We start from the raw sequence: 8,535 nt of genomic DNA, 5'->3' as shown, positions 1-8,535 counted from the left end.
GAAGGGGGAGAGAGGGGGAAGGAAAGGGGGGCGGCCCCCCACCCAATTTGGAATGGGCTTGGGGTGGAGGTGCCCCCTCCTAGGCTCCCTTCTCCTCTCTCTCCCACTATGGCCCAATAAGGCCCATATACTTCCCGGGGGGTTCCGGTAACCTCCCGGTACTCCGGTATATGCCCGAACTTACCCGGAACCATTCCGATGTCCAAACATAGTCATCCAATATATTGATCTTTATGTCTCGTCCATTTAGAGACTCCTCGTCATGCCCGTGATCATATCCGGGACTCCGAACAACCTTTGGTACATCAAAACACATAAACTCATAATACCGATCGTCACCGAACGTTAAGCGTGTGGACCCTACGTGTTCGAGAACAATGTAGACATGACTGAGACTCATCTCTGGTCAATAACCAATAGCAGAACCTGGATGCTCATGTTGGTTCCTACATATTCTACGAAGATCTTTATCGGTAAAACCGCAAAACAACATACGTTGTTCCCTTTGTCATCGGTATGTTACTTGCCCGAGATTCGATCATCGGTATCTCAATACCTAGTTCAATCTTGTTACCGGCAAGTCTCTTTACTCATTCCGTAATGCAACATCCCGTAAATAACTCATTAGTCACATTGCTTGCAAGGCTTATAGTGATGTGCATTACCGAGAGGGCCTAGAGATACCTCTCCGATACACGGAGTGACAAATCCTAATCTCGATCTATGACAACTTAACAAACACCACTAGAGACACCTGTAGAGCATGTTTATAGTCACCCAGTTACATTATGATGTTTGATAGCACACTAAGTGTTCCTTCGGTATTCGGGAGTTGCATAATCGCATAGTCATAGGAACATGTATAAGTTATGGAGAAAGCAATAGCAGTAAACTAAACGATCATCTTGCTAAGCTAACGGATGGGTCAAGTCAATCACATCATTCTCTAATGATGTGATCCCTTTCATCAAATGACAACTCTTTGTCCATGGCTAGGAAACTTAACCATCTTTGATTAACGAGCTAGTCAAATAGAGGCATACTAGTGACACTTTGTTTGTCTATGTATTCACACATGTACTAAGTTTCCGGTTAATACAATTCTAGCATGAATAATAAACATTTATCATGATATAAGGAAATATAAATAACAACTTTATTATTGCCTCTAGAGCATATTTCCTTCACGGTGTGTTGACGGTGATGATGAAGTTACCGACACAGGGCTTCACCTAAGTACCACGACAATATGACCGAGGTGGAAAACTATGGAGGGGGCACCGCACACGGCTAAGAAATCAACTTGTGTGTCTATGGGGTGCCCCCTCCCCCGTAAGGAGGGGAGGAGGGGGCCGGCCGGCCTCATGGGGCGCGCCCTAAGGGGGGAATCCTACTCCTACTAGGAGTAGGTTCCCCCCTTTCCTAGTCCAACAAGGAGGGGAAGGAAGGAGGAAGGGGAGAGAAGGAAGGAGGGGGGCGCCGCCCCCACCCCTTGTCCAATTCAATCTGGGGGGCGCGTTCCACCTCCTGGCTGGCCCACTCTCCTCTAAGGCCCATGGTGACCCATTAACTTCCCGGGGGGGTTCCGGTAACCCTTCGGCATGCCGGTTTTATCTGAAACCATCCGGAACACTTCCAGTGTTCGAATAACATGGTCCAATATATCAATCTTTATGTCTCGACCATTCTAAGACTCCTCATCATGTCTGTGATCTCATCCGGTACTCCTAACAACCTTCAATACATCAAATCACATAACTCATAATACAAATCATCATTGAACGTTAAGCATGTGGACCCTACGGGTTTGAGAACTATATAGACATGACCGAGACACATCTCTGGTAAATAACCAATGGCGGAACCTGGATGCTCATATTGGTTCCTACATATTCTATGAAGATCTTTATCGGTCAAACTGCACAACAACCTACGTTGTTCCCTTTGTCATCGGTATGTTACTTGCTCGAGATTCGATCGTCGATATCATCATACCTAGTTCAATCTCATTACTGGAAAGTCTCTTTACTCGTTCCGTGATGCATCATCCTGCAAATAACTCATTAGTCACATTGCTTGCAAGGCTTATAGTGATGTGCATTACCGAGAGGGCCTAGAGATGCCTCTCCAACAATCGGAGTAACAAATCCTAATCTTGATCTATGCCAACTCAACAAACACCATCAAAGACACCTGTAGAGCATCTTTATAATCACCCAGTTATGTTGTGACGTTTGATAGCACACAAGGTGTTCATCCGATATTCGGGAGTTTCATAATCTCATAGTCATAGGAACATGTATAAGTCATGAAGAATGCAATAGCAATAAACTAAATGATCATAGTGCTAAGCTAATGGATGGGTCTAGTCCATCACATCATTCTCTAATGGTGTGATCCATTTCATGAAATGACAACCCATGTCTATGGCTAGGAAACTTAACCATCTTTGATTAACGAGCTAGTCAAGTAGAGGCATACTAGGGACACTCTGTTTGTCTATGTATTCACACATGTACTAAGTTTCTGGTTAATACAATTCTAGCATGAATGATAAACATTTATCATGATATAAGGAAATATAAATAACAACTTTATTATTGCCTCTAGGGCATATTTCCTTCAGATAACCTTGTTTACACAGAGCTGCAAAGGAAACAACAAGTGGCCAATAACGGTGGATGACATAGAAGCCAACAAAAAGAAGCATCTAACTTATCTAATTGGGAAATAAAGCAAGATAGTAGCATTTCTCAAACGGTGGCATTGATTCATATTAATAGAGAGATTATATTAACAATAAAATTCATTAAACATGTAATTTTCTTTTAACTGTGGCATTGCATCAATTTTCCAGCGGCATTATTAGAGGGTGTTTGTTTATAGGGACTTTTTGGTGTAGGGACTAAAAAAAGTCCCTTTCAGTCCCATCTAAACCAAACAGGAGGGACTTTTAGGGACTAAAAGTGGGCATTTGGGACTAAAGAAAGAAGACCCCGAGGGAGAGTCTTTTTGGGACTTTGTCCAACAGTTGCCCCTACCCCGCATCGCACCTTATCTCTATTAGTTCATTACTAGGGGTAACATGGTCTTTTAGTATGTCATTTAATAACCTCTAGTCCATGTATAGTCCTGGAACCAAGCAGGTAGGGACTAGGGACTTTTTAGTTGGTACTAAAAAGTCCTAGGACTTTTTAACCAAACAGGGCCTTAGATTAAAAACAGCTAAAGAGTTGCACGGGACAATGGACTCACCATCACCATGTGCATCTACCGATGTATGAAGGGGTGATGCACAGTCTGTTGCAATAAAGAACAAACAACCAAGGAGCATATTTGTGGTGGTCCCGGTTTTTGTTATCTTTAGACACCTTTCCCTATGTGAGCGCAGCAAATCTAGTCCTACTGAAACTCTACAACCTTGTCCCCCAAAACAAAAAGATCAGTTCGTTACATATGTGCGTACTGCGTTTGTCATTGTTTTCCCTTTTCGACCAATGTAGGTGCTGGATAGCCAGTCTGTACTAGTACTTTCCCCCCTTCCATTCCTCTTTGAACCACGTCTTAGATTCATGCTATACAACTTTCCCCACTACTTTCCCCCATTCCTTTCCTCTTTGAACCACGTCCTAGATTCATGCTATACAACTTTCCCCACAACTTTCCCCCTTCCTTTCCTTTTTGAACCACATCCTAGATTCATGCTATACAACTTTCCCCACTACTTCCCCCATCCCTTTCCTCTTTGAACCACATCCTAGATTCATCTTATACAACATTCCCCACTACTTTCCTGTTTGATCCAACACCAAGATTCGAGTGCAGAAGCGGAGAAAGCCCACATGCTGCTAGATCAATGCATGTGGAATAAGTAAATTATACCTTCAGGTTCTTGGGGTGTGGTTCGGTGGGCGACCGGAGGCCGTTCTGCCCACACTATGTATGACGGCAAGGAAGAAGGGGTTGGAGGCCCTCCCGCGCCGCCGTTGGGTGAAAGAGAATAGCTACGCCAGTAGTGGATTGGCTCCCTCGCTGATGGCGACAACGTTAAGCCTCCTTCCCTTCCCGGCGGACGGATCTTGCCGGCTCTTTGACCAGCAGTGAGGGAGAGAGAGAGAGAGGCCAACGAAGTCTTGTTTAGATCTGGAGAGGTTGGATAGTGTGAAGAGAGCAACTACAAGCGTTGAGGCTTCAGCGTGTATATATATAGTGGAGAGAGAGTGTGAAGAGTGCAAACCCTAGAAAATAGCGAAATTATTCTCAAGTGCGTTTATCGAACCCGAGACCTCAAATTTGATGAGCGACCAGGCTAACCAGCTATACCACCCTCACATTATGTTTAACAAGAGGAAAGTAACCTTTTATACATTCCTGCATTCGTGTGCAAGCATGTCGTGTTTTTTTGCGTGGGAGTCATTGGGATTTAAAGCATTGTTGGTAGTACAGTAATAATGCAGCCTTAGTCACCTTACCTCTCTCCACGTAGTACGTTGGGTCCCACCAGTAAGAGGGTGAAACAAACAAATTAATAAGAAAAATTAAAAGCGCCAGCGGTGTATCTTACCTCACACATCTCGCTACTGCTCATGAACACTGTCCAATTGATCCCTCTGTTCGCTCACGTACTATTTTAAGTGAATCCTTATTATAACATGCACACAATTTTGGGCACTTGTATTCGACCTAAGTCAGTGTGCCACCGTATCTTGTACTACTCCCTCCATCTAGGTGTAATAACTCACGTTAGAAGGTGCAGTGGGACCAAGGTGCAAGCAGATTAGAGGAGGAGAAACTTGACCGGTCCTTCCTCCAATCAAAGCCCTGATTTCTGTCTCTAAACGCAACAATTAATCACAACAACTAAGAGATCTCATTTTAGCTACCATACAGGGCCACGTATTAACTCGCATGCAAGCCGACTTTGATTTCTTGACTGATCAACGCGTAGTTTGATACGTCTCCAACGTATCTATAATTTTTTATTGCTCCATGCTATTATATTATCTATTTTGTATGTTATTGGGCTTATTTTTACACTTTTATACTATTTTTGGGACTAACATATTAACCGAAGGCCCAGCCCAAATTGTTGTTTTTTTGCCTATTTTAGAGTTTCGCCGAAAAGGAATAACAAACGGAGTCCAAACGGAATGAAACCTTCGGGGGCGCTATTTTTGGAACAAACATGATCGAGGAGACTCGGTGGACGTCAAGCAATCAACGAGGCGGCCACGAGGCAGGGGGCGCGCCCCACCCCCCTGGGCGCGCCCTCCACCCTCGTGGGCCCCTTGTTGCTCCACCGACGTACTTCCTCCTCCTATATATATCCATATACTCCCCAAACATCCAGGAGCACCATGAAACCCTATTTCCACCGCTGCAACCTTCTGTACCCAAGAGATCCCATCTTGGGGCCTTTTCCGGAGCTCCGCCGGAGGGGGCATTGATCACGGAGGGCCTCTACATCAACTCCATGGCCCCTTCGATGATGTGTGAGTAGTTTACTTCAGACCTTCGGGTCCATAGCTAGTAGCTAGATGGCTTCTTCTCTCTCTTTGGATCTCAATACAAAGTTCTCCTCACTTCTCTTGGAGATCTATTCGATGTAATCTTCTTTTGCGGTGTGTTTGTCGAGATCCGATGAATTGTGGGTTTATGATCAAGTCTATCTATGAACAATATTTGAATCTTCTCTGAATTCTTTTATGTATGATTGTTTTATCTTTGCAAGTCTCTTCGAATTATGAGTTTGGTTTGGCCTACTAGATTGATCTTTCTTGCAATGGGAGAAGTGCTTAGCTTTCGGTTCAATCTTGCGGTGCTCGATCCCAGTGACAGAAAGGGAAACGACACGTATTGTATTGTTGCCATCGAGGATAAAAGATGGGGTTTACATCATATTGCATGAGTTTATCCCTCTACATCATGTCATCTTGCTTAAGGCGTTACTCTGTTCTTATGAACTTAATACTCTAGATGTATGCTGGATAGCGGTCGATGTGTGGAGCAATAGTAGTAGATGCAGGCACGAGTCGGTCTACTTGTCATGGACGTGATGCCTATATACATGATCATGCCTAGATATTCTCATAATTATTCACTTTTCTATCAATTGCTCGACAGTAATTTGTTCATCAACCGTAATACTTATGCTATCTTGAGAGAAGCCACTAGTGAAACCTATGGCCCCCGGGTCTATTTTCCATCATACAAGTTTCCAATATATTTTATTTTGTAATATTTACTTTCAATCTATACCATAAAAATACCAAAAATACTTATCTTATTATTATCATCTCTATCAGATCTCACTCTTGCAAGTGGCCGTGAAGGGATTGACAACCCCTTTATCGCGTTGGTTGTGAGGTTATTACTTGTTTGTGTAGGTACGAGGTGACTCGCGCGTGGTCTCCTACTGGATTGATACCTTGGTTGTCAAAAACTGAGGGAAATACTTACGCTGCTTTACTGCACCACCCTTTCCTCTTCAAGGGAAAACCAACACAGTGCCCAAGAGGTAGCAAGAAGGATTTCTGGCGCCGTTGCTGGGGAGATCTACGCCAAGTCAAGACATACCAAGTACCCATCACAACTCTTATCCTTCGCATTACATTATTTGCCATTTGCCTCTCGCTTTCCTCTCCCCCACTTCACCCTTGTCATTTTATTCGCCCTCTCTTTTCTGTTCGCCTCTTTTTCGCTTGCCTCGTCGTTATGGCTAGTCCTTTATCTACTCCCTTGTCTCCCGAGAATGAAGTTCTTAATTTTAAACAAAGGTAGGGAGAAAATCTAAAAGATGCTTGGTACAGAATTTGCAATGCGCAAAATAGATCTACTAGGAAGCAATCTACTTCTGTTCTTCTTCGCAATTTTTATGTAGGCATCACGCCTTGGAATAGATATATTCTTGATACCATTACCGAAGGAAATTTCTTGGGTAGCCATACTTTTGATTCTTATAATGCTATGACAGATTTGTTTGGCCCACCACCTCTTTTGGTTAATGGAACTACTTTAACTTTGGAACATGTGATGCAAAGGCTTGAAATTATTGAAAATAAAGTTGCTATCGTAGAGTTGATTGAAAATTTGGATAGAAAGACCCACAACCAAGTTACCCAATACGGAACTAAGGTAGGAGTGGCTCTTAAAAATTCTAAAGAAAAGGAACCTATGGTTAATGAAAAGATAGATCAAGATTCCACTAGAATGGATAAAATTGAGGATATTATTACCAACCTAGGATCTTCCTTTTCTTCCGTGAAAAACACTCCTTCTAATGCTAAGATTGCCAAATTGATGTATGTTCCTAAAATTAAGGGTGAAACTTCTAGTAAGGGAAATGCGGACCTCAAATCCATAAGTGTTCACCCCAACTTTCTTGTTATCCTTAAGGAACCTTTTGCTACAAATAATTTCTTGATTTTGTGCCTAGGAGTTTGATAATTAATAAAAATAAAGAGACTCCTAGGGGTTATAGGTGTCTTATTGAAGAATTGCCTACCAAAGATGGCAATATCTAGATCTATCTTCGCTTTTATGCCTAGCTAGGGGCGTTAAACGATAGCGCTTGTTGGGAGGCAACCCAAATTTATTTTTATTCCTTGCTTTTTGATCGTGTTTAGTAATAATAATTTATCTAGCATCTGTTTTGGTTGTGTTTTTTGTGTTTAATTAGTGTTTGTTCCAAGTAGAACCGTTGGGAAGACTTGGGGAAAGTCTTTTTGATCCTGCTGTAAAAAACAGAAACTTTAGCTCTCACGAGAATTGCTTCCATTTTTTATTGGAGAGTGATATTTAGTTAATTCTTTTTGAATATGATTAATAGATAAATTCCTCACGTACATCAATTTATTTTAGAATTTTTGGGGTTCCATAAGTGGTCTAAACCTACAAATTACTACAGACTGTTCTGTTTTTGACAGATTCTGTTTTTCGTGTGTTGTTTGCTTATTTTGATGAATCTATGGCTAGTAATAGATTTTATGAACCATAGAAAAGTTGGAATACAGTAGGTTTAACACAAATATAAATCAAGAATGAGTTCATTACACTACCTTGAAGTGGTGGTTTGTTTTCTTTTACTAACAGAGCTCAAGAAGATTTTCTTTTAAGTTTTGTGTTGTGAAGTTTTCAAGTTTTGGGTAAGGATTTGATGGATTATGGAACAAGGAGTGGCAAGAGCCTAAGCTTGGGTATGCCCAAGGCACCCCAAGGTAAAATCCAAGGAAACCAAAAAGCCTAAGCTTGGGGATGCCCCGGAAGGCATCCCCTCTTTCGTCTTCGTCTATCGGTAACTTTACTTGGAGCTATATTTTTATTCGCCACATGATATGTGTTTTGCTGGAGCATCTTGTATTATTTGAGTCTTTGCTTTTTAGTTTACCAAAATCATCCTTGCTGTACATACCTTTTGAGATAGACACACATGAATTGGAATTTATTAGAATACTCTATGTGCTTCACTTATATCTTTTGAGCTATATAATTTTTGCTCTAGTGCTTCACTTATATCTTTTAGAGCACATCAGTGGT

The sequence above is a fragment of the Triticum urartu genome, chromosome 5, assembly GCF_003073215.2.
Source record: "Triticum urartu cultivar G1812 chromosome 5, Tu2.1, whole genome shotgun sequence".
NCBI lineage: Eukaryota > Viridiplantae > Streptophyta > Magnoliopsida > Poales > Poaceae > Triticum > Triticum urartu.
The sequence above is the reverse complement of the archived record's forward strand: the minus strand, read 5'-3'. Positions refer to the sequence as shown.